The sequence below is a fragment of the Falco peregrinus genome, chromosome 9 (genome assembly GCF_023634155.1).
Source record: "Falco peregrinus isolate bFalPer1 chromosome 9, bFalPer1.pri, whole genome shotgun sequence".
Taxonomy (NCBI): domain Eukaryota; kingdom Metazoa; phylum Chordata; class Aves; order Falconiformes; family Falconidae; genus Falco; species Falco peregrinus.
Window position 1 is genome coordinate 17,273,782 of NC_073729.1, and position 22,985 is coordinate 17,296,766.

The window sequence follows — 22,985 nt, forward strand, 5'->3', positions numbered from 1 at the left end:
TTGTAACAAAACAGTTATAATACGGTATTTATTTACACTGAGATATAAACAACTGAAAACACACATTAAAGCATTTATACATTATTAAAATTGTTTTCTAGTTTCTTTGATTTCTGTGATGATGTCAACTCCTTACTTTAAACAAAGAACTTTGCCTCATACAACTGCAGCATTTATATAATATTTAAATATTGTACAGAACAAATACACACTGGGATGGGTTGACCTTGGCCAGCAGCTAAGAGCATGGGTTGCTCTGAAGAAACTTAACTCCATCCCAGCTGGTCCCAGTACACACACACATGCTATTTACAAAATGCAGAGCTCCTAGAGTTAAACAGGAAAACAGCATGGTAAGTACATCTATCTAGCAATTTAACTAACTATATGATACCACTGCTGTCATAAATTGATCAAAGTCTCTCCTAAAAGGTACGTTGAAGTCTACCTTTTCAAAAGAGCCTGCTTCAGTACCTGCCTGCATTGATTAGAACTGCTCTGCTGTGTTTGGTGTCTTTACAGAGAATACTCATATGCCCACATTATCATTGTTTTCCTGGTCACAAGTGTCAAGGAGACAGATTTTTCTTTCCCTTGGTCAACACAACAGCCTTTGTTTCCTTTGAACTGACCTTTCATAAATGATACCACAACTGTTTATAATATTCTGTACAAGGTTTCTCCTGCCTTTTGGTGGTTTCACTGCATTCACACTTCCTTATCTCTACTGCAAGTATCTTTCCTGATACTTCTTAGGAACAAATTTGCCTTTTTCACAGCCTTATGATGCTGCAGTTCAGAGTTGCTATGTCCTCTCTTGACAGATCCTCCTCAGGAAAAAGATGCATGAGTCCTTTAAACACACTGTACACTCACAGGCTTCTGTGTCAAAAGAACATTTTCTTAACTGTGATTAAACAGAAGGGTGGGAAATGTATGATTATATGCATTAGTGTCTTTCAGAAATATCCTAACCTATGGAATACAGAATGGTGCTTTGCTATTTATTTTAATCTTGGTAGAGTGCCAGAGACTAAGCCTTCAATCTAGACATCTACTAACTGGCTGAGGTTCCAAACTTTTCAGCTTGGAAAAACTCTGTAATAGGCAGTGATCCGATTCCAACATCAAGTCAATTATCAGCCGCAAGATAACGCTTTGATGATTCAAATAAACTGCTTATAAGTCACTAATATAGATGGCAAAAGCTTAGGGAACTGCAGTGATTCTTTCCCTTACTTAATGAAAAGTATAGCTAAACGAGCTAGCAAAAATAGATCTATCAAACTGTAACTTTTCACAGCTTTTATCATCCCAGACAATTCTTCTATTGCAGTTTTTAAGTTAAGCACGCGAAAATCTCTTCCAGAATGAAGTGTTTCTTCCAAATAAGTATATTTTCTTTGCTCTATGCTACACATTAGTCCAGAAGGCACACTGAGATAACAGCATTAAGAGGAAAAGTTTAATAGAAGAACCCACGTGTAAACCAGGACAGAAATTTTATACATAGTGATAAATCTTTTAACACTCTCTTCACATGGAAGATTATGAATTAACTGACAATTTTATAACAACTATATATTTTTTTTAAGAACGTTTTTTAAAAAAATGCCAATGGTTTACCCAATGGCCCACTACCTTTGACAAAATTCATGTGCTGGTCTAGTTGGGACCATCCACCTCCTGGCACCCATTTGGGGTGGTGCTGAGCTACGCTGTATGAGAAGACATCACTCCTCCTTACCTAGCCCATCTGGAGCATCATTTTCCACCAGCCACAGGGGTATGGGACGAAGACATGGCCCAACTCTTTCCTGCACCTCCTGATGCTCAGCAGTGATCTCAGCCAGAGCAAGTCTCCCACTCCCTGCAGCTCAGGGTCTTTTATGGTGCAAGGGCAAGGATGGGAAAACCATCCTTGCTTGAAATTTCCCTCCCCTCAGCCCACATGCTTGAGCAAATGCAAGTGCAAATAGTCCTCACAGAGTTCTCTTTGCAATAAGGATAAGATTCTGGCTGGATGTACACTAAGGTACATCTACACCCAGAGTCTGGTTGCTACTATGAAAATGAGAACCTGGTCCTATTCATAAGTTACAGTACCTATATGTAAAGTGCTTATGGCAAAGACATGCACATTTCTTTTCTCTCATGTTATTCAACATGTTAAAATCTAAACAGAAAAAAATTATGGGGGAAGAAAAATCAAAACAGTATTCTATCTGCTTAATAGTAAGTACCATTCAAGTTTTATAAACTGAAATAGAAAGAATAGAGGTGAACAAGGAAAGCTGAGCAATCCTCTGTTCAGTTTTATCCAGCTCTGTATATCCCATAAATCTAAGCCCAACTGAGAAAAGACAAAAGCTACTCCCTAAAAAAAACAACCAAACCAACAACAGAGAAAACCAACCAAAAACCCCACAAAACCTATATTAAATAAAATCCTAACAAGCTCAAATACTTGTGCATCTGAAAGTTGGTTTTGAAACACTGTTATTTATGGTACATTTCACAATAAAATGCTAGCTCCTGCTGACACTACTGTGGCTCTTCAATCAAGTTTCTTTTATTCCATCTAAAGAAACAAAACTTACAATATGGGCTTAATCTGAGGTCATTCATTATTCCACGTCAGACCCACAATATTTCCTCTTGAGAAGACATACAAACCTTTTTCATTCATTAGTTGCTTGTAGGCTGAAAAAAACCCCCAACCCCAACCAAAAAACCTGGAAAGGTTATCTAGTGCTAGTTATATCCAGATAGGTTAGTTACCATGTTTCTACTGATATAGTAGTAGGGAAGGTCTTGTAAAAGGCTGGAACATTCCCAGATTTCACAGTTGTATACACGTGCTACAAGGCTGGGGGGCAGCTCAAAACCACACAATTTAAACCTTGCCTAAAGAGAAAGTATCATATGCTTTTTACAACCTGCAATCATCACAAAACCAATACATTACCCCTTGCAAATTCCCTAAGCCATAAAACAGTGAGTGGGAAAGGTCCTTGTTTTGATTACATTAAAAAAAAGGTGTTTGCATAAGGTGTGTAGCTGACTCATAACAGTTAAGCAAAGAGGAAGGTTTTAGACTCTGTGTTGAAACTTTGTTCTGCTAGTCTCAAATGCAAAGCAGAAAGAAAATCAGAAATAAGCATTTGCTTTTAAAAGTCTAGGAATAAGGAACTCTGGTGACAGACTAGGTAGGTTAACAGCCTTGCACAAGTCACCACGAAAAGGAGGAGCAAACTACCAAAATGCAATTTTTGTCTCCTGGGAGTTGGCAACACCTTGGGAAAATAGGCAGAGTCTATTCAGCAAAAAAGCTATCTTGGTTATGGTCTGGCCATTCCTCTCAATGTCCAGGAACAACATCAATATGCTCCAGAAAGACTGGCGAGAAGTTTGCCATGGTTGCCCAGGAAATATATCCAGCAATAAAAGCAACCTTGTATTATGCAGGTGATTCAAGATGACAAACAGATTTGTACCAACATTTTGTCAGGTAATTTTTCCCACCTTCCCAAAGAGGTGATTAACATAAACCCTAAGATTTTTCAAGTTTTCCAGAATCAAGTCTGGAACATTTCAGGAACTAGATGCCAGTGCTCGCTAGGTTACAAGCAATGCAAGCAAGGAAGGGAAACTGCTAGGAGGAGAAGGAGACAAGTTTGTTCAGCCTCTGAAACATAAGAGATGGGGTGGGGGCCTCTGGTCCCCACCTTCAAACATCCAGAGAAGGTGGGTGAAGGCAGTTGCATAGCAAGAGACAAGCAAGCATCACTGGTAGAATCAAGCGTAATTCTGGGTGGATTTAGGGAAAAAAATCTCTCAATGGAAGTGGTGAAACACTGGAATAGAAGCAGTATGTTCTTTGAGCTTATCAAAATCAACTGGCCCATGGCAACCTGATGTTTCTTTTAAGTGAGCTGCTCTACTTTGAGCAATGAGTTGGTCTAGATCAGTTCCAGAGGTCCTTTCCAACCTAAATTATTTTGTGATCCTATTTAGAAAAATAGTTGTGATAGTTAAGGTTACTCTTAAGTACTCCGTAGGGATCAGTCAGTCACCTCCAGATCTTAATTACACTTTCTTAACAAACACCACAATTTGCCTTCTGTATCTTTCAGATGTCATCATCTTGGTTCCCAAGCTTAATTAACAGATAAAATGTCTAAAATGCAATTCTGACTGTGAAGAAAACACAATTTACATACAGCCTCCTTATGTCTGGCTGGTTTACCCTCAACTCAATAGTGTACAACACTACATCCAAAATCGCAATGCTTGCCAAATATTTCTGAAACAATTGTTTCTAAATATATACAATTCTTTTCTGAAGTGTTAAGAGCAGCATGATAAGTACCTAAAAGAGAAGCCATGAAGTGGTGGAAAGTCTAACAGAAGCATCAACAGCCAAACCATCAAGCCTCAAGACAAGTGTACTAAACAAAGAGCATCGCTCCAGAATAGGACTGGAAAACACTCGTACAGATGCTGCAGCACAGTTTGGTATTATGCAAACACCCCCAACCCCGAAAAATGAAAAGGGTCAGAGGCTTCTGGCAGTACCTCAACTAAGGACTCTTGCAGAAGTCACCTGAACCCTCTTCACTCTGTTTTTATACTGCTCTACTTAGAAACTTTTTATTTTATAATATATTTCTATGTCCACAGAAGGGGAAAGCCCATTTTCAATAACCTGATCAGAGCTGGACCTGCAGAGGACTTGCTAATCCTCTACAACTGTCTTTTCAACTAGCTTATGGTTAAGTCCCATGGCTACAAGTAACAAAGATGTGCCTTAAACATCAGAATCCCCCTGATACACTTTTCATAGAGCTAAAGCAAACACACAAATGAAATGGGTGCTAAATGGATTGCATAGCAGTATGTGACAGAAATCAGGCAAATCCCCTCTCTTCGATGATTCAAGGGCAGTATTTCAGAAGAGGAGCTACCAACACTGAGTTTCAAGCAGAGTTAGACACCTATTTTTGCATCGTACTTACGGCAACATCCCAATATTTGCAAATTTAAGTCTTGCAGGATCTGATATTTGGGGACTCTGTGACAACAGCAAGCAAACGGGTTTATCCCTGGTCACCTGAAAAGTCCTGCCTTACAAATCAGAAAAAACCTTAAGTTTCCATACTCTGAATCTTATGCGTTCAGCCACAAAGTGATTCTTGCTTGTCACCACCCAAAACACTCAACAGTAGGTATTTAGTTATTTTTGGTATACCAGCCACAATCAGCTCACCCTAAGTAAACGCTGACAAGCATTTTCTCTTTCTTTCCTCCACAGAAACTTCATGGGACCAAAGGGAGGGGGACGGAGAGAAGGCAGAATGGAATCGGTAGGGCACAGTGCTTTGTAGGCGTCCTTTGGGCCCCTTCAGTACTCACCAGCTCCACCAATAACACCAACACCCTCCATCTCCGACTCAATCCAGCAAAATGTTGATTCAGTTCCTGCCCTCAGCTATTGCAAAAGCCCTGCTGCCCACTCCTAGATGGTGATGGAGCCCATGCCTGCCTTTCAGCAGCAAGGTAAGGAGTCATGACGTCTTTCTCACTCGCAGGGAACCAGGAGAAATTACTTTAAGACTCTGTGAACTGCTGATGAAGTACTTTGAAATCCTTTGAAAAGTTGTGCCAGAGAAACAGGGACAATTGTATGAAATTCTGTGTTCAATAAATTTATGTCGCATAAAACTTCATGGTCAGAGAATGAACAGAAAAGTACAGCTTCACTGATTGTTATAAAAGGCAAATTGTCATTTGCAGCTAAAAGCTGTGACAAACAACTGAGGAAGTCTAATCCCATCTTATTTCCTGCAAGATATGCAGTTATAGATTTAATATTTTATTTATTTTAAATATTTCATTCAGGTCTTCAGTTCCTCTTTTTAGTTGTGGCCAATTAAAAACTTTTTTTTTTTTTTTGTATTTTCATATACCCAAGACACTTTCATCGGGCATCCTCTGGTCTATTTACCCTAATACTCACTTAGCTGGGGATTATTTTTTTTTTTAAATTATCATTATAAAGCTGGCTTTCTTTGATCCACTTTATCACTACAGAACAGCCAAGGCCTGTGAAGAGCACTGCACAAAGCTCGGCCCATCCGAGCCCCTCAGGCAGAGACCTGCTAGGCCCCCAAGACTCAGTAGCACCCAGGGCTCTCCCTGCCCCAGCACCCAGCCAGCCACTACCAGGCAGGTGGCACCCCCACAAGAGCAATCTCTACAATTCCCAGATTACAGGGGGCAATAAAAGTCCACCACTTTACAGGGAGAGTGAGTCAGGAGTAAGGCATGGGATGAAAGTTTTAATACTTTTCTCCTTCTGCCAAAGAAGCTGGTAAGTCCAGCACTGGCAGTCTGAGCATTGGTTAGAGTTTGTTGTGCCTGGATTACTAGCAGCTAGTTCACTTCTTTCATTTCTCACCTCACATCTCCTTTTCTCTACTCGATTTAATACGCTCAGTTCTCACAGATGCTTAGCCTGTTTGTAAAGTCCATTTGCAGGTGGTTTAAAAGCCAATGTATATGCAAGGACTTTTTCATACACCTGTGTACATAGCTGGCTCTGCTTCCTGAAGAGATCTTTGCATATGAAAAGGGAGGGAGGGCTCCCTTTAAGCTCCCTTTCCAAAATACTTGGCTTCAGCTGGAACCTAGCTTGGGCAACCCCCACACTAAGCCGCACATTTTCACCACCAGCTCACAAATTCATTATTCCAGGGGCTACTCATGCATGAAATATCCAAAACTATCTACTCCCACGTGAAGAGCTGCTTTTCTATCTAGAACAGAATACTCCTTAAATAGCACGTGTTTATCACCTCATTCCTTGCAAGGAAAGTATGTAAAAACAAGAGATTGTTACATTACTAGATGCACTATAAATTTCTATGATCACAGAGCCTGATACAAAGAGGTGCTGGGTACCTCAGACTCCCACATGGATTTCAACAGAGTTTTCATAAATATAGGCTAAAGGATTAGACCTGTAGCAAATCCTTGGTTTTGATTATTTCTCATGAAAAGAAATCTTTCCTATAAAAAATGCATAGAAATGTAATTTTCTTTGTTTAAATAATCTGCCAGAGAGGCAGAGAAAACAAATTTAAAGCTATCTCAGGCAGCCACTGCCTTGATATTCTTTACATCTAATAGCTTTAATAAAAAAAAAAAAAAAAGCTGCTCACAAGAAGTCTCTCTAAGTTTTAACCAGAGTTTAAATCTTGGTATGGACCGTAATTCAAACAGACAGGCAGATACGTGGGTTTCCTGGTCTCATTTATGCTGGAGGAATGAAGCAGCCACACACTTACTGCTTACAGGGACTAGTGGGTTTTTTTTACTTTCCTCTGAAGGAAATAAAAAATGGGGGGAACTGCAAAACGAACTGCTGAGCAAACAAAACCCCCAAATGCTCCCAGCTACAAAATTATTCTAGCAAGACTAGAAAAGAGAAAACTGTTTCCCAGGAAAAAAGTGAAAGAGACAATAAATAAAGGAAGGTGAGGGGGAAACTAAACATGAGATCGACGTTTCTATCCTTGCTTTTAAGTGCGCTTAACTACAGAGATCAAACAACACGCAAAACAACTTAAAGCAGTCCGAAAGATGAACTAATGAGTAACAGATCCGGCTGCAACTCTATTGCAAAACAGCATTCCAGCGGGAGAGCACATCGTTTCAGCACCAGCCCTTCCAGCCCACCTGGTTCATTGTTAATTAGATACTTCAGTACCTCACCCGGACACCAGCTCCTGCTTGCTAAGGAGAAAGAGGCAAGGGAAACCCCATCAGTTACCACCCGGCTGCCGCAGGTCCTGCTCCGCGACCCTTACCAGCTTCATGGTGCTGTTGTTCTGCTCCCAGCGCCACAGCATCACGCTCATGGTCCCCGCCGAGCACCTGCCGGCGGCGCTACGCGGCCATGGCCCCCCCGCCGCGGGCAGCAGGGCTGGCACCGCGCTGCAAGGCGGCGGCACCGCGCTACCAGGCGGCCGCTCCGCGCTACATGGCGGCCGCTCCGCGCTGCGGGCCCGGGCAGGCGGCGGGCGGGCTCCCCCCGCCCCGGCTCCCGGCGAAGGCTCGCCCTTAACCCTTCGGGGGGCGGGGGGCTCCGCTCGGCCGGCCCAGCGAGGAAAGGGGGGGGGGAGGGGGGGAACAGGGAACGAAGTACACAGGGAAGGTGGAAGGGATCGCTTTGCAAAAAGCAATCTTTGAAAACAGAAGTGAAGAAGAGTTCCCAGGGAGCAGTCAGTGCTTTAGGAAGATGCCCCAAGTTACCCGGCACGGCTTAGAGCAAAGCGGTACATTGCAGGGGCTTCTCCCAGATTTGACAGCCTGATGCTGTAAAGAGTTCGTCTTCCAAAGCTGGCTTGTGTTAGCACCACCGAGTGCACCCCCGGCTGCCCCCAGCCCCGGCTTTCATTTATACTTAAAGTCTGCTAGATGGGAAAGGACTAAACTTTTCCATAGTAAAATTCCCTTAAAACCAGACCAGAATATACAGCCTTAAAAATGATTCAACACGTGGAACATCACAGATGGACTTCAGGAACATAGACTTCACATTTCAAGACATCAGTAAGAGTCTTTAGAATATCCAGAATAGCTGTATTTAATGGCAATAAATACCAGTTTGCCACATGGTCTGTACTTAAGCTACAGCTATTAAACATATATGTAAATGCCAGACCATTCCACAGCTGCTTTCTCGCATCCTCCTGAAATTTCCCACAACAGCAGCATCTTGCCCTGCAGAGCAGTCCAGACCAGATACTCAGCTGTGGGAAGAGTCCTGTCTGGTCCTGCCCAAGGTCCTCTGAAATCACTAGTGGGAAAGGAGCCTCACACCACGCACTTGGCTGTTGCTCCTCACCCTTCTGCTCTGGCGAGGGCACTGTACCTGATCAAATGAGGCGCCATGGCGGCACAGGAGGCCACAGCAGCTCCACGCACCCAGCAGCTTGCAGTGCAGGTGCATCCCCGTCCAGCGCTCTCCAAGCCTGGGTTTGGGTAGTCATTTCTTTGGTCCCTTTGACTTCGCCAGGCCACAAATGAGTGACAGGGAAGTATCAAAAAACCCAACCAACAACTGAAGCAATTCCCCAGGCCGCCCTCTTCCTACTCTCTCTCTGAATATAGATTGTGAGTCTTATACACAAAGTGCCAGCTGCAGGAGGGGAGGCAAGAAATGACCACTGGCATAACCTGTGATTAACAGACCAGGAGCCCACAGGCAGCCCCTGTCAGCTTGCCATCATTTTCTAAGTGTTAACCACTTAAATTTCCTTTAAAAAATACAATCCTTAAACAAAAGCACCCAGCATACACTTTCTGCCACTGAGGCACTGGAGGTTTCAGCCTTAAAGTGGCTGCTTCTTAGCTACAGCGCTTGAGTCTCTTTTTCAGGATGCATTTTATGCCTGCAAAAGTTGAATCCACAATCCTGTGCTTGTAACATCCCTTCTAAAGGCCCACAGCTGGCTTCAGAGACCAAAAGGAGTAAATACAACGTTATTTGTTCTCACAATACAGCCAAGACATTACAAAAAAAGGACAAAATTGTAACAAAACTGATTGCTTCCTTCGCTAAAAGTTCCCCTATTGCAGGATTTTACTAGCTAGGTTGTTTCATGTACCCAATTCAGCATGTTGCTGAAGAAATACTACAATAAATCAGCAAATAAGCATTTGGAAATCTGCATGTACATACTTCAGTAAGAAAAAAATGCATGTACACACTTATTGAAGTCTTTGCCTATAGAGTTATACTTCTATGACTTGGATTTCGTTCCTTAAGTCTGTAATTTTTTTGTGTGTTCTGGGGGTTTTTTTAAGTATATGGTAAGAAAAAAGGAATAGTTATCAAAACAAACAATAATAATTTTCTTTCACTGTAAAAAGAATTCCCCTACCAATTTTGGTAGCCTGAATAGATGCACATAGAGAAAGAACTGCAATGCTGAAAGCAGTTAAAGACTTTATGCATACAGGTTACATTCGAACCATAAGAGTAAAATTTGAATCCCTTCCTGAGAATAAAGAACTCTTGTTCTTTCACTTCAGGCCAATGTGGACCAAAGCCTCTAACACAGCCAAATCTTCCCAGTCAGCCCTCTATACAAGCAAGTACCCTGCTGAAAGGTCATTCCTACAACATTCAAAAGAGGAGAAGGTCATAGCCCATTTGAGGGCTTGAACATAAGATGTATGGTTTTCAGGAGGGTCACAGGCAGAAACAATAACCTGCTGACAGACCCATGAATGAAAGAATGAATGCATGCACTTGGAAGAAGCCTGGGTGTGACGCCAAAAGGATTTTGTAAGAGCATCTTACCAGCACCTCAGAGGAGCTGCCAGTGCCTGTAGTGCATGCTCCTTACCAAGCTTAAATTTGTCGCTTCCCTGCTGCTGACACAGTGGAAACATCACAAGGCCTTCCCACCAACGTGCTGGCATCTGCCGAAATACCATGACTCAAAGATTGTGCTCGGCTTCCAAAAAACACACCAACTTCAGACAAAAAGCAAGGGAGCTGAGACACAAGGAGCTTTACACTTGCAGGATTAGGGTCCACACAAAGGGCCAAGACAACCCACAGCACAAGTCAGGGTAGGCTCAGACATCTCCTAAGCCTCTTAAATGGTTGTTGATGATCTGCTTTGCCAGTTTGAGCAGCCAAATGCTTTCATTCAACCCTCAACCTGGTGCCGAAACTGGGGACTGCAAGAAGCAAAGGAGAGGTCCCAGAAAATGCCAGGTCCTTGTCTACCATTGCAGAGGAAAACACCACCTTTGGGACCCTCCTCATGCTGCTTCAGTGCCCAACAGGGTAGAGCCAAACCTGCCCCTCCAAGGGGTGCCCAGTTACAAACTGGCAGGCTAAAAGACCAGATACGGATGGAAGGGTGTAGGCTTCAGTTGCTCTTCAGCCCACCAGTCTCGTTCCTCTGAACACAGTTTGCCATCTGTTCTCACATTAACTGAAGTGCGGCTCACATTTGGAATGTTTGCTCATTTTATCCCTTAAGGGCCAACAGAACGTGCTGAACACGGACAGAGAAGCTCACCCGTAATCAGCCTGAAATATTAATGAAGCAAAGCTCCTGAGGTTGAAGAGTAAGTTCTGTGCCTCCCAATCACTTTAACAATTAATTAATATCCTTAATTAAAATCTGTGTTGCTTTTATTTAATGGATTTTCCTAAGATAGCCTTGATTTGGGATGAAGATCCCCCGAGTTCTGATAGCGTTGCCAGGTGTAACTGGAATTTATTTCTTCCATTAAAAAGTAAGAATTTGGAGCTGCCTTTCATCCTCCTATCTCTCCGTTAGGCTCCCTCGACAGGGTGAATGAAAGAGATAAGATTGGGATTGAAGTTGGTAAAATCCCTGCATGACCTCTTGCCCCCTGGCAGCATCGCGGCGGGAGTTCTTCCCTGATTGCTGTGCCCGGGCTTTGCTGACAGATCTCAGAGATGCCTTGCACATACAATGTCCGATTTCAAAAGAGAACAAGGATGGGATATTTGCTTTAATTGAATTCTTTAACCATAAAGCATTCGAACTCTCTAGCAAGCTTTTTTTATGAACTTTGACAATCCATACATGATGACATGGAGACAGTGTTAAGTTGAACCTTCAAAGAAGGACATTATTTACAGCACTAATGGGCATCTAAACATCCCTATTAAAGTGCTAAACAATACACTTGTTATTTGCTAGCGAGTCTTCAATGACAGAGAAACACGTGTGTCCCTGGCATACCCCGCTCTCTAATGAGACATCATTCCAGTTCTCAACACTTTCCAAATAAAACTGTTGGAAAAACAGGAGGAAACAGGTGTTGGAGACATTATGAATGAACTCAGTGCCTACAGTCATTGTCTGTGCCACATTTACTATGAAGAAAGCTTGGGGAAATCCGTTCACTAATAATCCATTGTTTGCCTCTGAAAAATATGTGTGCTAACAGCCTGCTCCGCAATTATTAAACAAAGTCACACTCATGTACTTACCCATTACTTTTGCTTTTTAATCACATAACAGTATGTCTTGGCTATTATTTGGAAAAGGGAGCATATTATCAGAAAATTTGATTCTGCTCTTCAATGCATTTTAGTCAAAAATACTGAAATTTTCAATTCACTGAAAGCTGTTTTTTTATTTATTTTTACCAAATGCCAATAACCACTTAGGTTTTCCTTTCATGCTTTACAAAATAGAAACATCTACAAAATTAAAATACTGGTTCAAAAACTTGAAGTTGTCAATAACAATGTTTTGCGATGTATGATGTGGGAGAGAAGGAGAGACTAGCTCACAGAACCATAACAGATGCTAAACAATAATTTTCATTCAAGACAAGTTCTCAAAATGGTGTTGAATAGCAGCCTCCTCTGAAGTAAACATTATATTGAGTAGTGTTAGGGCACCCAACAAAGGAGCTACCCAAATGGTTAATCGTGGCTGTTTCAGCAGTTGTTGGGAGGTTCTGGAGGACACAGAGAGAGCTTTTGCTGGGTACCAGTGTTCAAAGAGTGAGAATGCGATGGTCTTGATAGTCCCAGGCCTATCAGCCTCCCACCAGTCCCAGACAGAAGTACACAGCGAGGGACAGCAACTCAATTAATCAACAGCTGAGCAGATAGTATCATTACTGGCAAATGAGCATCCCTCTCTGGAAAATGTGTCTTGCTAAATGGGTATTTTCTGCTGAGTTTGCAGATGCTTACGACAGCGATAACGCAGATGCGATTCCACAAAGAGGCTCTTGCCTTCATGTCTCCTGACGCATCAAAAAACAGAGTAACAGCAAATCAACCTGACATACATCAGCTGGACTGAAAATGAGCTAACTGGTTTAAAAATACATTACAAATGAGAAACTATCATTAAGAAAATACATAGCTTGACTGTGGTTCACAGGGATCATTTTCAGCCCTACTTCCCTGAGAAAGCCCTAGAAGGGGGCATGAACAGTTACAAAATTTGCAGACGGCACATCATCAGTAACGGGAGAAGTGTGACAAAAAGAGAGTAAGATCAAAGTGAAAGAAGTTCATATATGCTGACTGGAACCATGAAAGCGTGTTTCAATACAGCAGGTATAATCAATGAGAAACTAAGAAAGTCACAGAGAAAAGGACTCTCCACGAATTCAGTGCATCTGAAAGACTTGGGGTTCTGGAAGGAGCATCATTGCCACGATGCGCCACCGCAAGGCCCGGGTTTGTGGCATGAGGCAGTTCTTGTACATAAGAACAGGTGGTTATCAAATAAGGATAGGCTTTGTCACCTGCTGGTTTTAATGCTGGTTTGCATGCAACAGTTCAACAGGTTTATTAACCTTTGGAGAGGCTTCAGAGAAGAGCCACAAGAACGAGTTATGGACTGGAATTCACAAAGCTCTATTTGATTTGTCAGAGAAGAGTAAGGGCAAATACATGATCATAACGTACTAATTAAAAAAATGAAGTAATTCAGGAAGAGTCATGTGGACTGTTTCATGGAGGAAGTCAGTGAATTATCACATTTATGGTTATCTTTATCATTAAAGGCTATTTCTACATTCCCCATGGAAGTGTATCAGCTACAAATCTGTTCCTGCCAACCTTTACAGATAGTTGTAGCTCACCGGTTTCAGAAAGACTCAAGGAGGTTGTCCTGTTTTCAGCTGGGATAGAGTTAGTTTTCTTCTCAGTAGCTGGTACAATGCTGTGTTTGGGATTTGGTATGAGAATAACGTTGATAACACATTGATGTTTTTACCCGTTGCTAAGTAATGTTTATATTAAGTCAAGGACTTTTTAGCTTCTCAGGCCCTGCAAGTTAAAAGGGCTGGGGGGGGGGGGGGCGGGGGGACAAGAAACTGGGAGGGGACACAGCCAGGACGGCTGACCTGAACTGGCCAAAGGGATATTCCATAGCATATGATATCATGCTCAGCATGTAAAGCTGGGGGAAGAAGGAAAGGGGGGCTGCTTGGAGTGAAGACATTTGTCTTCTCATGTCACTGTTATGTGTGACAGAGCCCTGCTGTCCTGGGGATGGCTGAGCACCTGCCTGCCCCTGGGAAGGGGTGAAGGAATTCCTTGCTTGGCTTTGCTTGCATGTGCAGCTTTTGCTTTACTTCTTAAACTGATTTTATCTCAACCCGTGAGTTTTCTCACTTCTACCCTTCCAATTCTCTCCACCATCCCACTGGGAGGGAAGTATGTGAGCGGCTGCGTGGGGCTTGGTTGCTGTCCAGGGTTAAAGCATGACAGAGGTCTAAGCAAAAATGGCATTACAACAGTAAGTCTTACCGGCCAAAGAAACCACTGACCCCACTATCAGGTAAGACTGAGATCGCTTCTGAGAGAGAACACACAAACGCAGTAACCTACCTTGCAGCCCAATCTGATATGAGAATATGTCTCGGTGTAAATTTTAAGCCTCTTGAGGAATAGGAGGCTTATGAAGAAAGCACTGCTGCAACCGTAACTCTTGCAGAGAAGGGTAGCCAGGCAAAAGGACACATTCCTATGTAATCATTTAACAAACCCCGGAACAAATCAGAACCACCCCTATCCCCAACATTTATAAACAGAAAATATTAAAAAAAATTTAAAATTCAGGCATCACCGATTTAGTTAGCTTTTGATGTCTGCTTGATAATTCTACTATTAGGGCCAGATCACTAGGTGTTTTAATGCACTTTGGCCTCACTGCCTCCCACGTGTTCACCAATACAAGTTAAAGCAGTATAAACACTGCTAGAACTGATACTATCATCTGGCTTTTGCCAGCAACCCATGTAACATCCAGCAGCCTTTAAGGATTAAAAGAACACAAAAGTAGTGGAAAGTTTCTTATGCTCCACCCCACGTTCCAGCCTGATTGTACTCAACAGCTCACCAGTGCACCAAGAAATAGGTGGGGGCTGTGGGTTTTGGGTGGTTGTGGCTTTTTTGTTTGTTTGTTTGGGTTTTTTGTTTTTTGTTTTTTGGGGTTTTTTTAATCATTAGTTTCTTGATTCAATACACAATGTGATAGAAAAAGCTGATAATTAAAATTAAAAAAAAAAAAACAAACAGTACACTGAAAAACTGGTTAAGCAATGCTGACAGTATTAACCAGACTGCCCAGTGATGGAGAGCAGTAAATTCCCACCGCAATCTGAGGGAGCCAAGTGCCACAACCACAGCAAACAAACCAGTTGCTGAAAGGAGCCTCTTCCAACCATCCTCACCTAACAGCCCCGACTCTCCACATCTCCCTCTCTTCTGCTCACTACCCAAGAGCACAAGCGAAGACATGCTTCACAAGAGCATCTGTCTACTTGTAGACATTTCCAGACAGAATATTTTGTTCACAAGACACACTCTCTGTCTGCAATATCACCCATGCAATTAAATCTCAGTAAGCATCCAGCAGGGCCCAGCCCCTGAGCTGGGGGGACAAATAAGCAATTCATTTTTACCCACTGTGGTCAAGTATGAGAGCAAAGGAGAAAAACTCTTTAGTCAAGCACTACTATCACCAAACACATTCTGCTGTTCTACAAATGTTAAAAAATCCCCAAGGCCACTCACTATTTATTCATCTTTTACAGGTTATTTAACTAAGGCAGGTATTTGTTTCCTTACTACAGCCAAAGGAAAAAAAAAAGTGAGAAATGAAAGAAGGTAGCTTTCTTGCTAGCTTTTGCCGTAACACAACGCCGCTAGAGAAGCACAGCAACTGAAAAACAAAATCATTAGCTTATGATGACCTCATTATTATGAGATATATATATATAATCACATAATTATGACCTCATAACAGTCCAAAGAGGACAATAATCCAGGGGTCAGCTTTGCCAAGGAAACCTTCTAAAGATCCTATTCCAAAAATCCCTTAGGGCTTACGACTTTCCGAATGCAATCCCAGCTCACGCTCCCAGCACTGTGACCTGATATGCCTTGCACCTGGTTTCCCAACATGTACAAGCACAGAATAGTTAACAAGTTTAAGAGACTTGGGGAAGTTTCAATAGTTGAAGGAATAGTATGCTGAGGAATGGTACAGATGGGCAGCTTCTGCCAAAGATATTGTTCTACAGGTGACAGAATGCACCAAAGACGTTTACATCTCATAATTTCCATGTCTTTTCATAAGCCATATGCACCATACATCCATACTACTGGCCAAAATAAAGAGGCCAAGGAGCTGTCCTCCTCCTTTGGCAACTCGCTGTGGTCACCTCCAAAGGCCAGAGACCTGGCTAATAAAAGGATGGGTCATTTACACAGGATTCAAAAACTTCAAATACTTTGTGCAGCCACTAAAAGAGATACAGAACTAAAACTCATAAGTGAAACTGTATTTGTAAAAAATGATGGAAAGACATAACTGTCACCTACTCAAATAAAACCAGGGGGAAATCCGAGTACTACTGAAGCACAACATTGTTTAAGCTTTTTGACTTTTCACAAGTGCAATGAACCCTCTGCTTTCCTTCAGATCAGTGAGGGCGGAGGAAAAGAATAAGAAAATATTCTTAAATATACTGGTAATATTTGTGAAGAGAACCTTGTCCAGGTGCACAGACTGAGCTACCATCTGCTTTAGGCACAGTCACATCCGTAATAGATGATTCTACATACAATCAAGAGCTATATATACCATGAAGTGCTACAGTGCACAGAAAGTCATTTAGTGACTAAGCACTTCCGTCAACCAGCTTTTTTTTCCCAGGAGGTAACACTCAGTATAACTTGCACGAAAGCAACCCCTTTTAAAGTCTAAAAACTAATGGTAAACTTTCCTGTAGAAAAAACCTTAATAATAATGTCAACCAAAAATATATTTACTTACTATGTTCTCAATTCAGGTTACTTTGATAGAAAAATGAAAATACAGCCAGGAAAGAGTTAGTTACTCTGTTTCTGCTGGGTTTCTACCAAGTGCCCTTAACATCAACAATAATTTAAAATTAACTACGCAATCCTTCTTAGGCAGATGCACAACAGTATGAAAAAGTGTTTAAATTACAGTCTGTGGATGAAGCTGCTCGGTACTTAACAACAGATCCCTCACAAAAACTTCTGAAACCTTTCCCATGAAAGAATGCAAACTAAGATTTCATTAAAAAATAGCTGATACTCCTAGCCTTGATTAGTACCTGGAACACTTGGTAATAAATGGCATCCACCAGTTCCTCTTGCCAAAATCTTTCCCTTTATACTTTTCATTAACTTAAAGGATGCAGTTGTTAACCCAAGAGCACAAAATTCTGTGAACTAAACGGCCTATATTGTAGATTTGAGCCAAAATGCATATTCTGAATTATGTATGCATACACATATAGAAATACACACTTTCATATATATATATCTATAGCCACTTGTACTAACTAAAAGGCTACATTTAGAGTTGAATCCTTACAGTAGTTTGCCCTTAAGTGTTGTAAGCAATTTACTATTGACGGAAGTGCCATAATCACAGACTTCCCAACTAATTTGATTTCAAAGCAGCATTCCTGGTGTCCACAGAAGCTTCTGGGTGGGACTCTACTACTCTTGCTTCCATCACTGCCTTCTGAACTTGCATCTTCAACACTAAACAAGTCAGTACAATGCCAGCCTGGTTCCATCCTCCTTGACGATGGCACAGAACAACGTTAATTAATCAATAGGGCCATCCCATTAATTTTTGGTTGCTTATTAGAGCATTACCTTTGAAAACTTTCAATACTGTCCTGCTTTCCTCACTGTGCATCTCTGAGTTGGGGGCTGCCATCAGCATGGGCAGCCTTGGACAGTTCCCCTTGCCTCCCCTGCTCAACCAAGAGGCGGGGCACAGCTGCTGCCACCCCCACAAAACTGCCCTCTGTTCATCCCCTTCCCCAGCCTCTAAGGTAAAGGTGACGTGTCGTCAGGGATGCATCATGTCCATCTCAGTCATTAGCCATAATCAGTCCCCTGAAGACCACAGCTTGGAGATATAACCATAGGTTATGAAAAGCAATCTGTATTTTCATGAAAAAATACTGCTTACTCTGCAAGAGTGCTGGTCAAGGACCAACACTGCCAAGGACAGTGGTTGGGACAGATCTCGATCTCTTACCCAAAATGTCAAGTCACACGATGAGGGAAAGCTCTTGGTGCAGGCTTGTAACTAGAAAAAGGCACATTCCCAGCGGCTGCACAGTAACGTTTGTTTTTCAGCGCCTACATATCATAAACTGGACACATGGAAACAGAGGAAAAACCCTGGTCCTGTGCTGGGGATGCTTAAATTGGCAACAAGGATGCTATGGCCCTCCTCTCTCTCCTAAATAAATTCGCGCTTCCTTCAGTAGCTCAATCAAATGGATTTTAAAAAGTTAAGATTTCTGTACCACCAGTGAACTGTTTACCCTGAGCTTTATAGCGACGAACTGAGAAACCCTTGGGTTTTTTGATACTGGGAATACTGTTGTGAAAAACACGATTACTAGATATGATCATACATAGCAGGAATGATTTCTTCATCCTTGCATACCCAGACTCTTCAGAGGTGAATGCACAGATTCTTTGTCTTCACACAGAGAAATACTAGTTGTGCATGTCATGGTGGTATGGCAGGCTGCAGTCACAAGAGCACTAATTTGACACTACAAAACAAAGATACAAGGAATTAAATAATTAGAGCCTTAATGACAGAGCACAATGCATGTCTCCTTTGATAATCTCTTGAACTCTGAAGGTAAAAGCAGAGTTGAAACCTGCATACAAGATATGCAGTAACTGAAAGGTTCAAAGTGTAGTTAAACACATTATAGTTCCATAGTATTTCAACATCTTAAAAGATTACTCTGCTAAAGCAAAAACTTCTGTCTCTGTTGTCTGGGCTGCTTCTGCTTTTCTTTGTCTCACTTCCAGCTGTTATTTTCTCACCTCCTCTGCCAGCCTCCCCTTGACTCACTGCATTTCTGGGTAGCTGCAGTTTTCCTCACTGTACTACTGCTCATGCAAAGGAACAGTTTGATAACAGCTGAAGAAACAAAGAATTAAGTACTTACCACATTTTTTCCCTATTCTGCAAATTAATTTTTTTGAGATTTTTTCTCTATACATGATAGATTAAGTCCAATGACTGGGAAACAAATTTTGCTTAAAAATTTCCACATTTTTTTCAAGAGCATTTGGAATTCACCCTTGCCACTTGCTTTCAGCCTCTGTCTCAATTTTCATCCTGCTGTATCATCAGTCTTGTCAGTTAAGAAAACATCGAGATAACTACAAACTCAGAAGCGTTTGCAGCAGACTACAAATCATCTAAAGGCATGACTTAGCTGCTCTGTCTCTGTAGGCTGGAGGGACCAGTATTAAGGACAGAAGAAGAAATAATAATGACAAAGAAAGAAATGAAGATGATATTTATCACCAAGGAGTGCTCTAGGATATATGAAACAGAAATGCAAATTGCAATTCATGATCACGGATACATACATCCAAATCTCAACGTAGCCCTACTCCTTTAGAAGAGGGAGATTTCCCTGAAGGATAAACAAATGATAAGCTGCCTAGGTAGGGATCTTGAAAACACATTTTATCAAAGCAAATCTTTTCTAGTCGCTGAAGTTGATGCTGAATTAATGCACTTGGTCTTCTAAAGGGATTATCACTTGCTTGAAAACAAACACAAAAATTCTACAGTAAAATCATCTTGGTTTATGTTTTTGGTGGATTATTAAAATAGCACAGAGGTATGCATATAGATTTTAAATTTTATTTTATTTTCCCATATATTTTCATTATTAAGGATTACTCCCACAGGTTACTGACATTATCATACAGAAAAACCCAAAACCTTATTTTTTATTTATATATTTATGTATATATGCCCCATGGTAAACAACCAGCAGCATTTTGCTGAGTTTATTTTATATTGCACTAGTGAACAGACCACGTCCTGACCCCATGAATGTCAAAAGAGGTTTTAATACTGCTTTCAGTCTACTTCAAATTATTCTAAAAGGAGTTGGTCTATATTTACATGATGGTGGCAAAGAAAGTGCTAATTGTTTTAATTCACTCCCCACATAGGCTGAATCTGGACTGTGATTTGCAGCCTAGCCTGATTTGAGCAAAGTGGTAAGAATTTACTAAAAAAACCTTATTAATCAATACCAATTTAAGATGCCTTTCCATGAGCATAACATCAGCATTTTGTTTAGGGTTCACTCAAACAGTTAATAGTTATAGATCATCTTAGAATACAAGGCAATTTTTTTAGCCCCTAATTGCACCATTTCACATCACTTGGGTGTCTAATTAGCTATATAACTTAGTACTAAAATTATTACTGGCCAGTTTTGAATGTACCTTAATATGATGATCAAAAAAATTAATATCCAATTAAGATACATTGGATCTGACTCTTCTATGCCTTGAAGTTTGACCATATAACTTAACATTTCACCTTCATATTCAACTTGTGTAGCTATCCCATGGCATAAGCTGCAAGGCAGAACAGAATCAGACTTGGTTTATTACATTACATTAAACGTTCTTATTTCTATTAAACATTCTTTCATTGATGTCAGGCCACGCTGCAAGGAGGAGACTTTAGTACTACTTTTAAGCTACTGAACAGATTTTAAACCAGGGTCAAACTATACTTTCAATATCCTAGAATGTGCTAGTTGCAACCACAATGTTATTTTTTTAAAGTTAGTTTACAAGTTAAATAAATAATAAACCTTCGGCTCATTCCCTGGTAAGCCTTGTATGCTACAGCAGTATTTACTATGACAGGAAGCAAGAAGCAGATCTCAAACGTGTCTATCCAAAATACACCGCATTATGCCAGTGAAAAACTGCCAAAACAAGGGTGGTGCCCGCAGATTCAAACACCAAGTTGGACCTAATACCTGTAGCGACCTCTGCCTCAGTTACGAGGATGCTTTGCTGACTCCGTGGGGTTTTTTTCCAAAATTTTTCAGCCAGCCAAGCCTTGGTTTCCATACAACTTCAATCCTTCACCTTCCCAAAAGACTAAGCAGAGATATGTACAAACTCTCCGCAGAAATCACGAGATGAGCTCCTGTTCTCCACTCTTCAAGCCTGCTTTTACTGTCAGGCACTCTTGAACGGACTGTAACAAGGATGAAATTATACATAAGGAACCCACTAAGCAGAATACAAATCATGGCATGAAATTGGTTCCTGCAAAGACAAAAATCTAACGCCTAATCGGCAATGTTTTCTGTATTTCCAACAGGAGGTGGCTTTCTATGATTGATTAACTGATTTTCAATAAGCTAGCTGCCTGTTCCGGTATATTGAAAATAAATTAAAAAAAAGCTTTAGCTCCCGAATTGAAGGGAATGTGTAGCTTTTTGAAGGAGTGTCAATAGAATCTTTGTGCTTCAATTATTTTCTGTTGACATCACACAGTAGAACTTTGAGAGGCCTCAACACAATTGTCTAAATGAAAATAACCGCAATGAAATCTGCCCAACTAACAGAAACAGCGCTGCTGAAATAATCTGCCCAAGTCTGACATTATAAAAATGCGGTTTACATTGATTTTAGCAGTGCTACTCATCACATACTCCATGTTGCTGATAAAAATATATCTTCATAAAGTGCTCAGACATATTCCTCTTCTCCCCTACACTTCTTATAGTACATATATTGACAAGCGATGATATGGAATCAGGCCACTAATGAGGTATAAACCAGACTCATTATTTGTTTTGTTTACTTTTTAAACTCCATTAGTCCTCCATAATGTCCAAGTCAGCATTTACATTTTGTACCTCTCTCTTTGAAAATATCATCTATGGAAATACACCAAAGCATCTATTTCACCCAGTCCTGTGAGGTACGCCCTGAATTGAATTGCGTTGGATGGATTTACATTTTTCCCTGAAGTAGAGACTTTGTAGCATAGCACATGACAGATACAACAGAGGAGAAGAGACATTTAGGTCAGACCCCTACCACAGCTCAGATCAAATCTCCATATGCAACAAAGATGACCTTAGCTCCTAAGTGCTTCCTGAAAGATTCATAGCAAATAACCTATGCCAGTACTTCATTGGAAAATGTTACGAAGCTCTGAAATATTCCAGCAGATGTTTTGCAGAGACAGAGAATCTACAGATAAAGCTAGAGTGTGGCTTTGTCACTGAACAGGGACCTCCTCTTTTCTTAGCAACTACAACTTAATCTGTATTCTCCTACTAGAAGGATTGCAATAAAGCTCTATATAATGAAAGAACAATTAAGTCACTTATGTTAAGTGCAGAAAGTCACAATTTGATAATGATCCACTAATTTCAGCAAAATAAGACACTAATCACCCACAGAAATCAAATTTGCACTGGTAATGCGGTGACTGGGCCATGCTGAAGCAATACAGAGATGTTCATTAACTCTGCTTCCATATGCTACCAACTCACAGCGTGTTTCTGGCTGAGATGCTCTGAGGCTGGGAGGAGATTTCGTTACCTCTTGTCTGATTTCTGTCATGTCACTCTGTACCAGGAAAGGCAGATTCTGGATTCACAAATCAAGCTTATTTTATGGGTTTCCAGCCAGACAAGTACTCCCGTCTGGCAATCAAAAAGAAATCAGGTGCTTGCTGAAGCTAACCACCAGTATTGAACCTGCTACAATTAAATTTAATTAACAGTTAAGAGAAATTAAAATGCTAACCACTGGCCTATCGCTGCCTTAGCTGTGCCAGAGCGACAACAGCTATACGTGCCATACATTACCCAACCCACACAGCAAAGGGCTGCCCACACAAACCGCCTCTCACACAGCAACTAACTCCCCCAAAACTTGCTGCTATTCAGAAACTGATGATGCTCAAGTTGAATTATTTTTATCTTTTTCGACAACACTGTCTATGCCCCAAATAAATGTTGGTCATAAAATACAATGGATTTTTTTTTCCTCGTTGAAAGAATTATCTGGGAAAACAGCGCAT

General features: G+C 41.2%; 1 protein-coding gene and 1 long non-coding RNA gene across 9 annotated transcripts in view; one reads left to right on the forward strand and one right to left on the reverse strand.

Moving 5' to 3' along the window:
• The window catches only part of NAV2 (neuron navigator 2), a 410,341-nt gene that overhangs the window by 183,160 nt on the left and 204,196 nt on the right, over positions 1–22,985 (reverse strand). The window lies entirely within an intron of this gene.
• Positions 241–13,847, forward strand: LOC114012940 (uncharacterized). Of its 2 annotated transcripts, none has more exons than XR_003555739.2 (4): positions 241–353; positions 5,315–5,559; positions 11,067–11,154; positions 12,755–13,847. It is a non-coding gene; the product is annotated as an uncharacterized LOC114012940 (long non-coding RNA). The 2 variants fall into 2 exon arrangements; XR_003555740.2 differs by having other exon boundaries at positions 242–353; positions 12,762–13,847.